This window comes from Crotalus tigris, unplaced genomic scaffold (genome assembly GCF_016545835.1).
Source record: "Crotalus tigris isolate CLP2741 ecotype Arizona unplaced genomic scaffold, ASM1654583v1 scf7180000024276.985868, whole genome shotgun sequence".
Classification (NCBI taxonomy): domain Eukaryota; kingdom Metazoa; phylum Chordata; class Lepidosauria; order Squamata; family Viperidae; genus Crotalus; species Crotalus tigris.
In genome coordinates this window covers 672,967-687,715 of record NW_024100448.1, presented here as the reverse complement: position 1 = coordinate 687,715, position 14,749 = coordinate 672,967, and the positions used below count along the sequence as shown (strand labels likewise).

The 14,749-nt window shown below is 36.7% G+C and overlaps 1 long non-coding RNA gene across 1 annotated transcript; it reads right to left on the bottom strand.

Annotated features, from left to right (window-relative positions):
* Positions 1-2,732: 2,732 nt before the first annotated feature.
* LOC120299085 lies at positions 2,733-14,491 on the bottom strand. Its single transcript, XR_005554336.1, has 4 exons — positions 14,238-14,491; positions 11,606-11,662; positions 4,300-4,385; positions 2,733-3,213 (listed from the first exon to the last, which is right to left on the bottom strand). It is a non-coding gene; the product is annotated as an uncharacterized LOC120299085 (long non-coding RNA).
* Positions 14,492-14,749: the final 258 nt, after the last annotated feature.

The following is a 14,749-nucleotide window of genomic DNA, read 5'->3' as shown; positions in this document are numbered from 1 at the left end:
TTGCACATGCCCCCTATCTTGAAGTAGCTGCTTGCCTGCCAGCCTTTTTGCCAGCTGCCTGGGGTGTGCTGGTTCCACACTGATTATGCTTGTTGGAAACTGGCGGAAAGTTGTGAGTAGGTCCTTGCTTAATGTCCTGTGAATCTTGCTTAACGACAGCAACAGATATTGCCAGGATTGCTGTCGTTAAGTAATGTATGCACGTGATTTCACCTTTTACAACTGCAATGGAAATTCCAGTCCCAATTTTCATAGTTAACGAAGAACTAAATTTATGGTCCTTGAAATACAACTTTTACTAACGATTGAGCTAGTTTCCCCAACAAATATTTGTGGACTCTGTTCTACATTTTATCTAATAAATGTGAAATACATTTAAAAAAAATCTTATTGCAGCATCATAAAACCATAACATTAAAAAGTTAAATGTATTTTATGCATGTCTGGTAATTTTATACGTATCAACGGAAATACTGTTTTTCTGTTTGCAACCAACTTCTCTCACTGAAATCAAAGATGAAAGCTTTACTCCAACAGGTACATTCCTAGCTCAATGAAGGAAAAAGAAGTCATAGGAAGAAAGATGGCATATTACTTTTAAAAATGCTTTGTACATTTAAGACATAAAGCCATAAAGGGCACAAAAATGAGGATTTGGGAATTAACTATCTGTCATGCTTTCCAGATGCTATAATAACAGGAAAAATCCATATGCTAAATTCTCACTTGATTCCAGATCTAGATTAGCTCCAGAACAGCCTAACTAGATGGCAGTCACACTGTTAGGAATAGGACTTGATAAATAATGCAGAAACCTATTTACAGGATAAGGAAACTATACTGAATTTTCACATTCTGTTTTTAAAACTATGAATTTATTCCTCTTTTTTTCAGCGTCTTCTCCTGCTGTGCAGTTATAATTTAGGAGTATTATGTCCTGTCACTACTTCATTTGTAAGCATTCAAGACCTGCTAAGTAATTACTGAATAACCTTCTAATGAAATGCAGTAGAGGATTCTAATTAAATTGAAAAGTTGCTTAACATCTATACCACTTAAAATGAGATTTTTCTAAACATGGGTCATAATGAGTTCTCAGAATACATTACTAACATGTATAAATGCCAAGGTCAACATAGAATATTGCCTCCTGGGTCTGCGAGAAGGGGTTTTATAGGCAAAATAAACAAAATACACCAACATTAGAAAGATATTATACTGCTGGGAAAGTGAAATGATGTGAATATATATAATGCACGCTAGAAGAGTGGCATGCAGCATGAAATTAATCCTACAATAAATAATTCAAAATATATTTTAAAGGTAAACAAAATATAAACTTGTTTATGTATTCTTAATTAGCAAAAAAAATCTAGTAAAATACAATTAAGGTTAGGTTTGCTATTTTGTTTACCAGTGTTGTGGACATTTTTCACACACTATTTTCTGCCAATCTTAACTACAGTTATTTCTATATTGTACTAACCTATACTATGCTGAATAATCACTATTTGGAAAATTTTTAAGTCTGGCCAAAGGCTTTTGGAATCTCAGTGCAATATTTTTCTACCAAACATATGTTTATTCCCTTTTTGTTTGATAACACAGAGGTCCCCAACCTTTTGGGCACCAGGGACCAGAGAGGTTTTTCCATGGACCGGAGGGTGCGTGGTTTCGTGTGCATCTCGCAGATGGGGCTTTGCTTGTTTGTGTGGACCGGTTGCTGTCATGCCATGGCCTGGTACTGGTCCATGGACTGGGGGTTGGGGACCCCTGTGATAACGTGTACCAAATTAGTTCAACTTAGGCGTATTGTGGCACTTCAGAGTCAAGCTGTAACAGCCTAGCTCCCTCGCCAGTGTAACCTATATCGAGAGAAGCATAGACTTTAGCTCAGTAACATCCAAACTGCAGATTGTTTGCCAAGGTGTTAGTATAATTTTCCACAAATTATCTGTTGTAAAAGATCTCTTTGCATATTCCATTTTTAAAGCATTATAAATTTGTCTCTCCTGGCCCCAATTCTTAAAAAGATGCCAAATAGATAATACTCTGCCATATTTACTGCAATAGGGAAACACAAGGTAAACACACATCAGATCTAAGGGGAATAGGCAGATATATGTCTGCACTCCAGTCCACATGATGCAGGTTGTAAAAAGCGCCCCCAAAAGCACAGTAAAACAAAGTTTACCATGCATAATCTTGGTCTGATAAAATCTGATCTGTAGGCCTAGCTATTGGTGGCCATCAGGATCTTGTGAAGGATCTCTTCCCAAAGTTGATTTGTAATTAAGAGAAAATTACTAACCACGTGGGAAGGAAGAATGCTTTTATTAAACCTACTGTAATATTAAATTAAGCCAAATTTATTTTGTGTCCTGATCTATTTCACTTTGTCTCAGCTACATGTATTTTTTCAAGTGCAGCCCTCAGCATGTTAAGTCAAATACCAAATATAACTCTAGGCCTGAAAAGACTGCACATCTCTTGTTTTAACTGAGAAATTCCCTAACTCAGTGCCTGCAAGCTAGAATAAGGAAAGAGATAAACACCAGTGACCAAAGAGTTGCGAAATCTATCCAGCAAGATATTTTATCATGTTATTCAAAAGATTTTTTTGCAACAAGAGTTGCTTTTCTCAACCTCCCTCAAAAACTGCAGCTTCTTTAACAGGTGCCTAGACCTGCCTCTAGCTGTTCAAACTAGACACATATGGACGTCCTTTCCTCTGAGTTTTGAAAGAATGGGCTGGCATTCATGTTGCCAGGGTTTGCTTTTGTCAGTGGCAATGCTCTTGTTCTTTAGCACTTGTATGATAAAGTAGAATTCAGCATTTTATGTTGTTAGAAAAGATGTATCGGCTTTATCCAGTACATAGACATAGATATGACAAAAGTCAGAAACCTTCCGGAGGATGGAGATGGCAATTTTAGTATATACTGAAAACTGAAAGTTAATGAGAAATTTATGCTTCTTCCAAATTGTGATGGCTTGGCAATGACAACTCATGCCCTGATTATCACTTGATTGGATTACTGTCATGTTCTCTATGCGGGACAGCCTTTAAAGATGACCTGAAAGTTGCAGTTGATCCAGTGTGTGGCAGCTGGATTGTCGGTGTGTCAACTTCACCCTTGCAAAATAACCCCACTTAAATTATTGGATTGGTTTCCAGTAGGTTTCCAGGCTCAATCAAAGTGATGTCATCACCTACAAACAATACATAGAATGGCACCAGGTTACATCAAGCGCCACCTTGTCAGAACAGAATCTACCCAACTTGTAGCAACAGCTTGTGAAGGCCTGCTGAGACTTCCCTGCATTTAGGTGAGGTTGGAGGAGTTGAATCAGGCAGCAGGACTTTGTGATCTCCTTGATATGAAATTCTCTGCCTCCAGAGTTTTATATAGCTCCTTTTTCTCAGATGTTTTTCATAAGACCATTAAAACAACCCTTGTTCCACTAGGTCAGGGGTAGGCAACCTTGGCTCTTTTATGACTGGCTGGCTCAGGAATTCTGGGAGTTGAAGTCCAGGAGTCATAAAAGAGCCAAGGTTGCCTACCCCTGTACTAGGTTATTATGCTGGCTCAGGAATTCTGGGAGTTGAAGCCCACAAATCATAAAAGAGCCAAGGTTGCCTACCCCTGTATTAGGTTATTAATCCTTGAAGATTGTTTAGAGATGCTTGGCTTTGGGATGGGTTGTTAGTTTTAAATAGTTTTTCATGTTTAACTGTACGCCACCAGAGTCTGTGGATTGGAGGAAATTACAAAGGAAAGATGGATCCAGAAATGTACACTTTGTATTTTTCTTTTTGTTAGACATTGTGAATTGAACCTGAAGACTTAATTTAGTTTACTAACTGAAACAAGCATCTTGATTTTCATTCAAGTTAATAAAACAAAATTAAATTCTAGAAGTTATTTCATTCAAGTTAATAAAACAAAATTAAATTCAGTGTATTAGGTTTCTCCACATCCTGACGGACTTCAAAAATCAACAGAGAAAAACATTTGTCTCAGTCCTGCAGAAACCCAAACACAAAAGTGGCACTTGCTAAAAAATATTCACCATATGTTAAAGGTACAGTACTTAACATTTGTTGCATTATCATTTTAATTTGGTCTGAATTAAAACAGCAGCCATTGTTTCTCAATCAGGGATCTGCATTCCCTGATTACATCACTGTATCAGTAGTAGCCTCTATGGCCTTTGAAGGACATATACATACTATATATTGTATATCTGCTTCATATTGTACATAATATACTATATATTGGAAGGTTTCAGTCTTACCTTAGCAAATCTTCACTAAAATTTCTGCTGCTGAAAATTGGCCATTTTAGCTCATCAGGGTCAAGCTCAGCTCTGAGGTTTGCAAACTGGAACATGAGAGTTGTAGCTTTTAGGTTATGGACCATCCACCTTGTTTTACAAAATTTTTCTTCCCTCTGTTACTTTTCCAAGTCCAGTCTAATGGATAGTCTTAGAGCTAGAATGACCACTTTGATGCACGCAGGTTTACTCAACCTCTGCCTTGTTATTGAAGATAACCCAGACTGGCTCATAAAATGCATTTTTAAGTGCTGTAAGAATGCTTTTATGCCTATTTTGTGTGAGAAAAAAAAATCTAATTATATAATTATTAATTAAAGTAAATTCCCAGGCAGATTTTTTTCTTAAAAAAAAAAAAATCCCAGTCATGAGCACATTACCAACCGTATCACCACTGAAACAAGTAGCTCATGACTAGCAGAAATTGTGTTCGGATAAGAGGCAAAACACTATTTAATGCTGAAACAGCCAAAGATGATTTTAAGTTGTCTCAGCTGGGGACTGGAGATGAGAGTTAAGGCAATGACATGAAAACATCTCATAAAAATGGTGGCTGTGATGTATTTGCAAGATGGGGATGTAAAGATGAGATTATAAGCTCTCTTATGTGCTTATTTATAAGTTAGCATCACTGAGATGAATGTAGCTCCCTTTCTATGCAATGGGCTATAGCTTACTCTGGTGCCATCTCTAATCTCACCCCTCTGCTGTTTTCCTTTAGCAAGTCATCACTCTATTCAAGGAAAGATGCAATACTAATGTCAAACCAGCATCCGCCATGGGTCATCGCTGTGCTCTTATAATAGATGAAATGCTATTTTCTGTTCCCAAAGATGTGGATTTATTAGACCTTTTATCAAACAATTTGGTTCCACAATGCATTACCAGGAATTAGTGAGATTGGTTAGGACCCTAATTATGTTTTTTTCTCCTTAAAAAATGTTCTTGGTCTGCTCTGAAAATTTTTTTAAGTGGGCCTTTATTATAGTTGCAAAATTATATAAAAGAGAGCTGCCCTTATAAAATGAGGGTCACAGGTGGAGTGTAGCTGGACTAATAGGCAGGGTAAATAGAAAAATCCACTACTTGTGTACCCTACTTAAATAACATGGTTGGGTAAATGGATTTTTCTACTTCCTAGGAGTGTGCTTCTACATTAGTCTAGCAGCAATTAGAGGAAAGAGGTTGCTCTGCAAATTGGCTCCGCAAACCCCAGTAGCTCATCTTTTTATTGTACAAAACATCAAAATTGCTCCTAATCAATCCACTTCAGTTTTGAGTCTAAAATTATTTAGCATTCCTTTCAACCTGGAGTACTTTGACTATGTTTTCCTTAAATTAACTAAAGGGGAGGATGTATTTGTATCAATATGGAGATTATGGTCCTGCAGCACAAAAGTTAACAGGGCAGGGACTAAAGGGATCTGCAACTGATTAATACTTCTAGAGTAATTAGTCCACATTCTAAAGACAATAGTAATTAAAGCAGGAGGGCATTATGTAATGCAAAGAAGCAGTTCATTAGGATTTTGAAGAGTAGGTAACCAAATCTGTTGAACTTTTATTTTTATATTATTTTTTCTGGGAGCCAAAGGTTAATGTCAGAGTTATGATCATTGTTCTTACTGAGGAGGCTTCTATGGACATTACCCTTCAAAAGGAGTTAACAAACACTAAAATTACAGCTATGTAATTGTATGTATTTTACAGAATTGATACATGTTGCAGTGCTGTGTTGTGTTATACATTATAACAACAATATAACAACATGGAAGTGAGGAACCCAAGGTTCTCCAGATGTTGTGAAACTAATTTAGCACTTCCAGCAGCTTCAGCCAGGTGCTATACTGTATATTAGGAGTTATCATTCAACACAGTTGTAGCTAAGTTTCTATGTTTAATTAATTGGAAATAGGAATCATTGACAAAGTAGGATTGTCTTCTGAATACAGTAAAATGCATAGGCTTCTTTTGTGGGACTGAATTATTGTAAACCATCAGAGTCATTTTTGACCATTCAAGATTTTGCTAGTGATTAAACAAAGTGAGTATTTCATAGGAATAGAATTAAAAGGAAAATGATGTGCAGATGGGGAGGGGGTTAATGCAGGGCATTATTGCTCTTCCAAGTAGCAATAGGACTCATAATATTAGCATACTGTACTTTTTTCCACATAACAAAGTATACTGCAGTAATATTTTGCTGGGATAGGAATTCAGCTTGGATTTGCCCCCTGAGTGTTAGGAAACAATGGTAACAATAAAGCTGCTTGCTGAGTCATTTGTGTTAGAGAAGCTTGCTACCTAAAGAGGTCTTAAAAAAGGAACACTCTCTACAACTTCAGTAAAATGACAAATTACCTGTGTCAGTACCTGTACTGCATAATTAACTGATATTGTAATCTTATTTTTTAAACATTTATATTGCATTTTTTAAAATAAATTATTTTAAGAATCCACAGTATTCAGGCTGTTAGTTGCTTCACTGAAATGAACAGGGCTTCAATGAATGGTCTCAGAGAGTTCAGTGCTGTTTTCATGAATAACAGTCTAAATGCAGGCATTAAAATAGAGCAAAAGAGTAATCTAACATTTTATTTATTTATCAAATTTATTTGCCGCTCATCTTGCGGTTCAGGCAACTCTGAGCGGCTAATATTAAAGTGTGTGTGTGTGTGGGGGGGGTTGCAACAAGGATGCTTCTCTTCCACACATATTTTTCATTATGCACTGCAGTACTGAGAAAAGACTTCCTTTTATAGGCATCACATGAAATTTGATAGATGCAATATCTACATTCATTCTGGCAAAGAACCTGCTCTTTGTTAGTTCTACAGAACTCCTATTTTAATTTTTTTATTTGCTTTCAATATGTCTAACACATCCATCTGAAGAAAGAATGCCTGGTGCAGATGAAAGTCCAGAAAGCCTTTTGGGAAAGGTATAAGCATAGGAAATATGATGAATAATGCCTCTTTAATGGAGAGCAGTAATTTCTCAGGTTTGCTCCTCTTAGTTCTAATTTATAAAAGATGCTCTGAGTACTGTAGCTTCATCATGCAGTTTCTGCCTTTTGAAATCTGGAAGAAGAAAGCTTTTAAAACGTATGAAGAATGGCTACAGGACTTAGGTTTGGCTAATCTAAAGAAAAGAAGAAATAGGCGAGACATGATAGCAGTATTCCAGTATCTGAGGGGCTGCCACAAGGCAGAGGGGGTCATGTTATTCACCAAAGCACCAGAGAAAAGGATGAGAAACAATGGCTGGAAACTGATCAAAGAGAGAAGCAACCTGGAATTAAGGAGAAACTTCCTGACGGTGAAGACAATCAACCAGGGGAACAGCTTACCCCCAGAAATCGTGGGCACTCTATCACTGAAGATTTTTAAGAAGAGACTAGACATTCACCTCCAGAAGGCCTGGAGGAACGTTGTCCATGGGGTCGCGATGGGTTGGACACGACTTTGCAACTAACAACAACAAGATATTCACCTGTCTGAGATGGTATAGGTTCTCCTGCTTGAGCAGGGGTCTGGATTAGAAGACCTCCAAGGTCCCTTCCAGCTCTATTCTATTCTATTCTGTTCTGTTCTATTCTATTCTATTCTATTCTATTTTATTCTATTCTATTCTATTCTATTCTATTCTATTCTATTCTATTCTATTCTATTCTATTCTTTATCTGGGTCCCAATTCTTGGAGAAGGCTTTTTCTGTTGCTGTCCTTCTGCAGAATAAGATACACAAAGGGTTTAGATGCCGTTAGTTATAAAGCAGTTCTTTGGGGTTTTTTTATTAAGAATTTTAATTCCAATAATAAAAACTAATGCAAACCAAACTTAGAGAATGGAAAGAAAAAAGTGCAAGAAAAGAAAAAAGAAAAGAGAGAATATAATACAGCAAAAGAAAAGAAATATATGAATAAGTAACTTCCAATCTTCATCACAGCAAGTATCTCTCCCTCTTGGTTGGTAAATGGGTGTAAGAGTTATGGTTGTTCCTAGGGATTTAAGTAGCTTATATTGCTGTATTCTGTCTTTTAGTTTTTAATCTCATTACCACTGAAGATATGTAAGCAGCTTAGAATCGGACATGATTGGAATGGTGTAAGCCTACAAAAATAAATAAATAATTCTACTGTATATTCTATTTTTGTAAAAGTTCTGTTTTGTAAGATTTGATAATATATGTTTAATAGCTCTCTAAAAATACAGAGTACAGCACACCTGCTTAAAGACAAAATAAAAGTAGGATTTGCAGCTGCCTAGGAACAGCCCATTAAACCATCAAGCGTACTACCTTATTACCGTCCAATGAATATCCAGGGATTAAAATCTTGGCCATGGCTTAAATGCTTAACTGCAACTGAATGTTGTGACCTGCTCCAGGTATAGTTTCCTCACATCATGTGCCATGTAAGCTTAACACAGTTAATAAGGGTCTTTTCTCTTGTCACACATTATTTCTGCATTTGCCTGGCTTTTTCATATTTTGGCTGGAAGTTTAGTGAAAAAGTTGCCCTCAAAATATTGAAATCCAGATCAAGCATTATATTCCTATGCAGAATCCAGCACGTCAGGACTAATAACATTGATGAACAACTAGCTGTCCGCATGATTGCCTGCAGCAGAAGTTTAAGTATTTCCCACTATCTACAACAGGGGTCTTCAAACTTGGCCCTTTTATGACTTGTGGACTTCAACTCCCAGAATTCCTCAGCCAGCATGCCTGGTCAAGGTCAAAAGGAATATTTTGTGAGTTATAATAAAACTTCCTTTTATGATCTAGGAAATAAAGCTATTTGTAATTTTTTTTTATTTGCTGTCACTAAACAGTCTCTTCTGGCTAACTAGCTTATACACCCATCTTACTGGTTTACTGATCTAGTATTCTCTTCAAGTCTAATTCCTATATTCTGAATATAATATAGTATAGATCTTATATTAAGCTAAAACTTGAGAATTGTCAAGCAAGAAAAGTAAAGACCTGCTGTTTCTGTGATAGTAAACATATGACATATAAGGCTTTATATAGTCAAATGCAGATTGGAAAAATATCAAAATGGAAAGTATTGGTATGCTAATGTGTTCATATAAATAGGCTTCTGAGCTTTTTGAGATATTAACTACATCAGATAGCATAGTTTTTCAGCTTAGTTGTGGAAATCTGACTAATGATGCACCTTGCAAATATTTAGAGAAACATAATCCAGTTTCAAGAACACATCCCAATACATATCCTTTTAAAAAACTTTCAACATACATCCACCTTATTGAATTAACACCTAGTGATCATGCAATCTCTTCCTTGTAAAGAGTTTTTATTGGCCAACATAATGCATCTACAATCAAAAGGATTCAAATTATTTCAGGATTATGTCAACATGTCACAAATTCTATTATCTTAGTTGGGGAAATTACCAGTCCAATTTAAAATGTAGAATAAAGAATAAAGGGTATTTTATTTTATTTATTTTTAATATATTATTATAATTAATAATCTATTATTATAACATTTATTAATGAAGGTTAAATGGTGGATCACTGATAACAAATAACTGTGCCAAAGGGAGCAGATATTTAGCCATTGGAGAAGAACCTGTTCAAAGGAATTAAATAATACACATTAAAATGGAATTGGGCTATATCTGCTCTGAGTACATTTATTCCAAATGAGGCATATAAAACAACCACTGTAATGAAATTAAAAATGGGTGAGAGTTTACAATGGAGGCAAGATACATCTTAAGAGACAAATAAAGAAGGTTTAAATTAAAATGTTATTGGTTTTGTTACTGGCAAGTATTGGTGTCCTGATCTAAACTGCAAAATAACACATCAGTTATTTCTCTAGTTACCTTTTGATTAAGTGATTAGAGTAGTTCTGCAACCTTCACAACAACCCAGGGATTTATAGTCTTGTAGATGCCTTTGCTTTGCAGTCGTGGATATTTTCTCTCAACTGATTTAAATAAGGTCACTGTTGCTTCTCTTAACCTAATTCTTTTATTAATATTAGTTATTCAAGAAAGGACGTCCAAGCAAAGGAAACTGAAACAACAGGCCTCATTGGGCAAAGTAGGGATGCAGTGTTGAAGTTGCTTGTTCTGAGACAAAACATTTGGGCAGATTCTTGAGTGGTCAAAGGAAGTTCTGATAAGTTAAAAAAGCTTTGGGTCATCTATAGGCTCTAAATTGGCTTAACAGCAAAGGTTCAGTCCAGATTAGTATTGCCATACAGTGACAAAAATCATAGCCCATCGGGATCCCAATTATAAACCTACACAAAGGGAATATAGTAATGACATAAATACTTTTGACAAGAGTTAGCTGAAGAGACAGCTAACATTTCTTGATGAAAGAGATGAGGAAGGTGAAATTCTTCAAACAATCACACATGAAGTATTAGTACCACTACACTGTATACTGCTTTGGTAAGACCACACTTGGAATACTGCATCCAGTTCAGGTAACTATGATACAAAAAAGATTTTGAGACTCTAGAAAAAGTATAGAGAAGAGCAACAAAGATGATAAGGGGTCTGGAGGCTAAAATATACAATGAATGTTTGCAGGAACTGAATATGTCTACTCTAGACTAATAAAGAGAAGGACTAGGGGTGACATGATAGCAGTCTTCCAATATTTGAGAGGCTTTCACAAAGAAGAGGGGAACAATGTATTATCCAAAGCACCTGAAGGTAAGACAAGAAGTAGTGGATGGAAACGTATCAAGGAGAAATTCAACCTACAACTAAGGAAACATTTCCTGCTAGGGAGAACAATTAATCAGTGGAACTGCTTCAGAGGTTGTGGATGCTCCATCACTGGAGCTTTTTAAGAAGAGATTGGACAGCAATTTGTCTGGAATGTTATAGGATCTCTCCTGCTTGGGCAGAGGATTGGCCTAAAATACCTCCAAGGTCCCTTCCACTCTGTTATACTGTATTCTGTATTTCATATGTGCAAGTGGAATGCATGAGCTATACTAGGGCAAGCAAGCAAGCTGAGAGCCCATTGCTTATCCTCAGTCAAAAAATGACTGACTTGAAATGGGATCTAAAATACGGACTTTGTGGATATATCAATTGACCTACATGAAGATGTTCCCCAGTTGGTGATTTTAGTTTTTTTTTCTTATGAACAAATGTAAGGTTTTGGAATTGTTTTGTTTTTTATGTTCCTTTTATCCTAGAATCTCTAACTTATTTTTCCCATCTAGGAAGAAATAATTTATTTGATTAAACTGTTTGAGATTATACATCTTACCTATAGTCAGAGGACTCAGGTGGTCATTAAAATTTACTTGTACTTCAAGGACTTGTACTATGTAAGAAAGAAAGCAAATCAGAAAGCAATTACTTTAAAAATATCTTACCCCCCATAAGTCATTTTAGAGATTGCTGATTATATTTATGTCTGTATCCTTTAATGATTATCTGTAGTTTCTTGATACTCCCCCAGAACTCTGTCTTCAGATCTGTGCTATTCAATAACTTTATAAATGACCTAGAGGATGGAATGAAGGAACAATTCTTAGCTGCAAGGGAAGTTATAATAATAATAGTAGTAAAGTTGGAAGGGACCTTGGAGGTCATCTAGTCCAACCCCCTGTTCAGGCAGGAAACCCTACACCATTTCGGACAAATGGCTGTCCAGTCTCTTCTTAAAAACTTCCAGTGTTGGAGCATTTACTGCTTCTGGAGGCAGGCTGGTCCACTGATTAAGTGTTCTCACTGTCAGGAAGTTTCTCCTTAGTTCTAGGTTGCTTCTCTCCTTGATTAGTTTCCACCTGTTGCTTCTTGTCCTGCCTTCAGGTGCTTTGGAAAATAGCTTAATTCCCTCTTCTTTATGGCAGCCCCTGAGATATTGGAATACTGCTATCATGTCCCCCCTTGTCCTTCTCTTCGTTAAACTAGACATACCCAATTCTAGCAAACGTTCCTTATATGCTTTAGCCTCCAGTCCCCTAATCATCTTTGTTGCTCTTCTCTGTACTCTTTCTAGAGTCTCAACATCTTTTTTACATCGTGGTGACCAAAACTGGATGCAGTATTCCAAGTGTGGCCTTACCAAGGCATTGAAGAGTGGTATTAATACTTCACGTGATCTTGATTCTATCCCGCTGTTAATGCAGCCTAGCACTGTGTTGGCCTTTTTGGCAGCTGCAGCACACTGCTGGATCATATTTAGGTGATTGTCTACTAGGACTCCGAGGTCCCTCTCACAGTTACTACTATTGAGCATGGTGCCACCTATGCTGTACTTGTGCATTTGGTTTTTCTTGCCTAAATGTAGAACCTTGCTTTTTTCACCACTGAATTTCATTTTGTTAGTTAGTGCCCAGTGTTCAAGTCTGTCCAGATCTTTCTGTATCTTAAGCCCGTCTTCTGGAGTGTTGGCTATTCCTGCCAGCTTGGTGTCGTCTGCAAATTAGATGAGTTCCCCATCTATCCCTTCGTCCAAATTGTTGATGAAGATGTTGAAGAGCACTGGGCCAAGAACAGAGCCCTGGGGTACCCCACTACACACTTCCCTCCATATAGATGCAGTTCCATTGAGGACCACTCGCTGAGTATGGCCGGTCAGCCAGCTACGGATTAGTTGGTTAATAACTTTAGACAATAATTATCCAGTATGGGCTGACCATAATGGTGTTTGGCTGTAAGAAATATAGGTCCTCTATCTTGGTTCCAAAAAATAGAATGCACTAGAGCAGATTTGAGGAGGATCTGTTTGATAGTAATGTGTGTGAGAAGGATCTAAGTATTAATAAATAATCAACAACCATGAGCAAGCAATGTGGTATAGCAATGTTGGCCCACATTAAAAAAGTGCAAACTTTAGAATATATGGGAATAAAAATTCCAGAAAACCCTTACTGATTTAGACAAGGTTTGGAGTACAATATCCAGTTATGGGCAACACTTTAAAGGTGACATGGAGAAGCTGGAATAAACTTAGAAATGAGTTGCCAGGATTATGAGAACTATGGAAAGTAATATGGCCATGTTTAGTTTGTTTGCAAAAGTAAAGATCTAATAGAAAATATGATAATCTTCAAATATCTGCAAAATAATCACGTGCAAGAATTTAACCCCTTGGTATCTATAAGCTCAGCCCCTTTTAGGTGTGCATGCAGCATGACAACACCCCCAGGAAGTGGTTAGGGCTTCCATTGTTTACACTTCCATCCCTGTTGATACTGCTCACTGATTCCAAGGTGTCGTGACTAAAAGAAATGAGATTCAGGCTAAATATTAGGAAGAATATCCGTGTGGCTTAAACAGTGTTAACTGTGAGGACCTTTGCCCCATGGGAATTTTCAAACAAGGACTGGATATCAGTCTGCTGAGGATTATTTAATGGATTCTTGCAATGAGCAGAGGTATCCCACCTTTATTATTTTTATATTATTTTTTTATAAATAACTCAAGGCATTGAACATACCTAATACTCCTTCCTCCTCGTATTTTTCTCACAACAACTATTCTGGGAAGGGATTGGTCTGAGAAAGAGCAACTGGCCAAAAGTCACCCAGCCTGCTTGCATGCGTAAGTCAAGACTAAAACTCACAGTCTCCTGGTTACTAGCCTGATGTCTTAACCACTTGACCAAAGTGGCTATATAACCTGTAAGTCCCTTTTAACTCAGATTCTGTGTTTTGAAGATTTGATAATATTTGCGATGACACAGCAAAAATCTTAAAGATTCAATCATAAGGCCTTGGGTCTGCAAAACATATGCTCTATCACCAAAATTTCTCTTTGGGAATGCATTTAGAATTTTCTGTAAAACAGTAAAATGGAGCAGCAAAACCATTCCCTATTATTTTCATCATATAGCATTTTCAGCCCAAGTATCTTGGAAACACAAACATGTCTAGTTGAATTACACTCACCTGAATATTTTGTGTTCTTTCAATGGAACATGTAGTAGCAAAGGAAGTTAATCTTCTTGGAGTATGCTGGGACCCAAACCATAGACATACCATAGAAAGACAGATGAAGACTGTTTTGACATGTTTTGCAGGAGTAGTCCTTTTATTTTGAAAGATAAGCTATATATGCAATGTTTAAATATTTTGGTTCTTTACCATTTGAGTCAAGTAAAATGAAAATAAAATATACACAGAATAATTTACCTTGATTTATATTCCCCCTTTTTTTCTTGAGGAGCTCAAATCTTCTTTTCCTTAACTCTGTTGGGCTGGTCTAAGAGAAAATAATGGATGAACTTCCCACCAGAATCTCATGGAAACTGTGGGTTTAAACCTACATTTCCTCAGTTGTAGTCTGATAGCCTAATCACTGTTGTGCCCTGGTTTTCAAACTACTTTTCTCTGCAAGGAGGAGGTGATTCTTAAGATAGCCAGTTTCAAGTCAAGTAAGCCTTTAAAGAACAATAGCAACA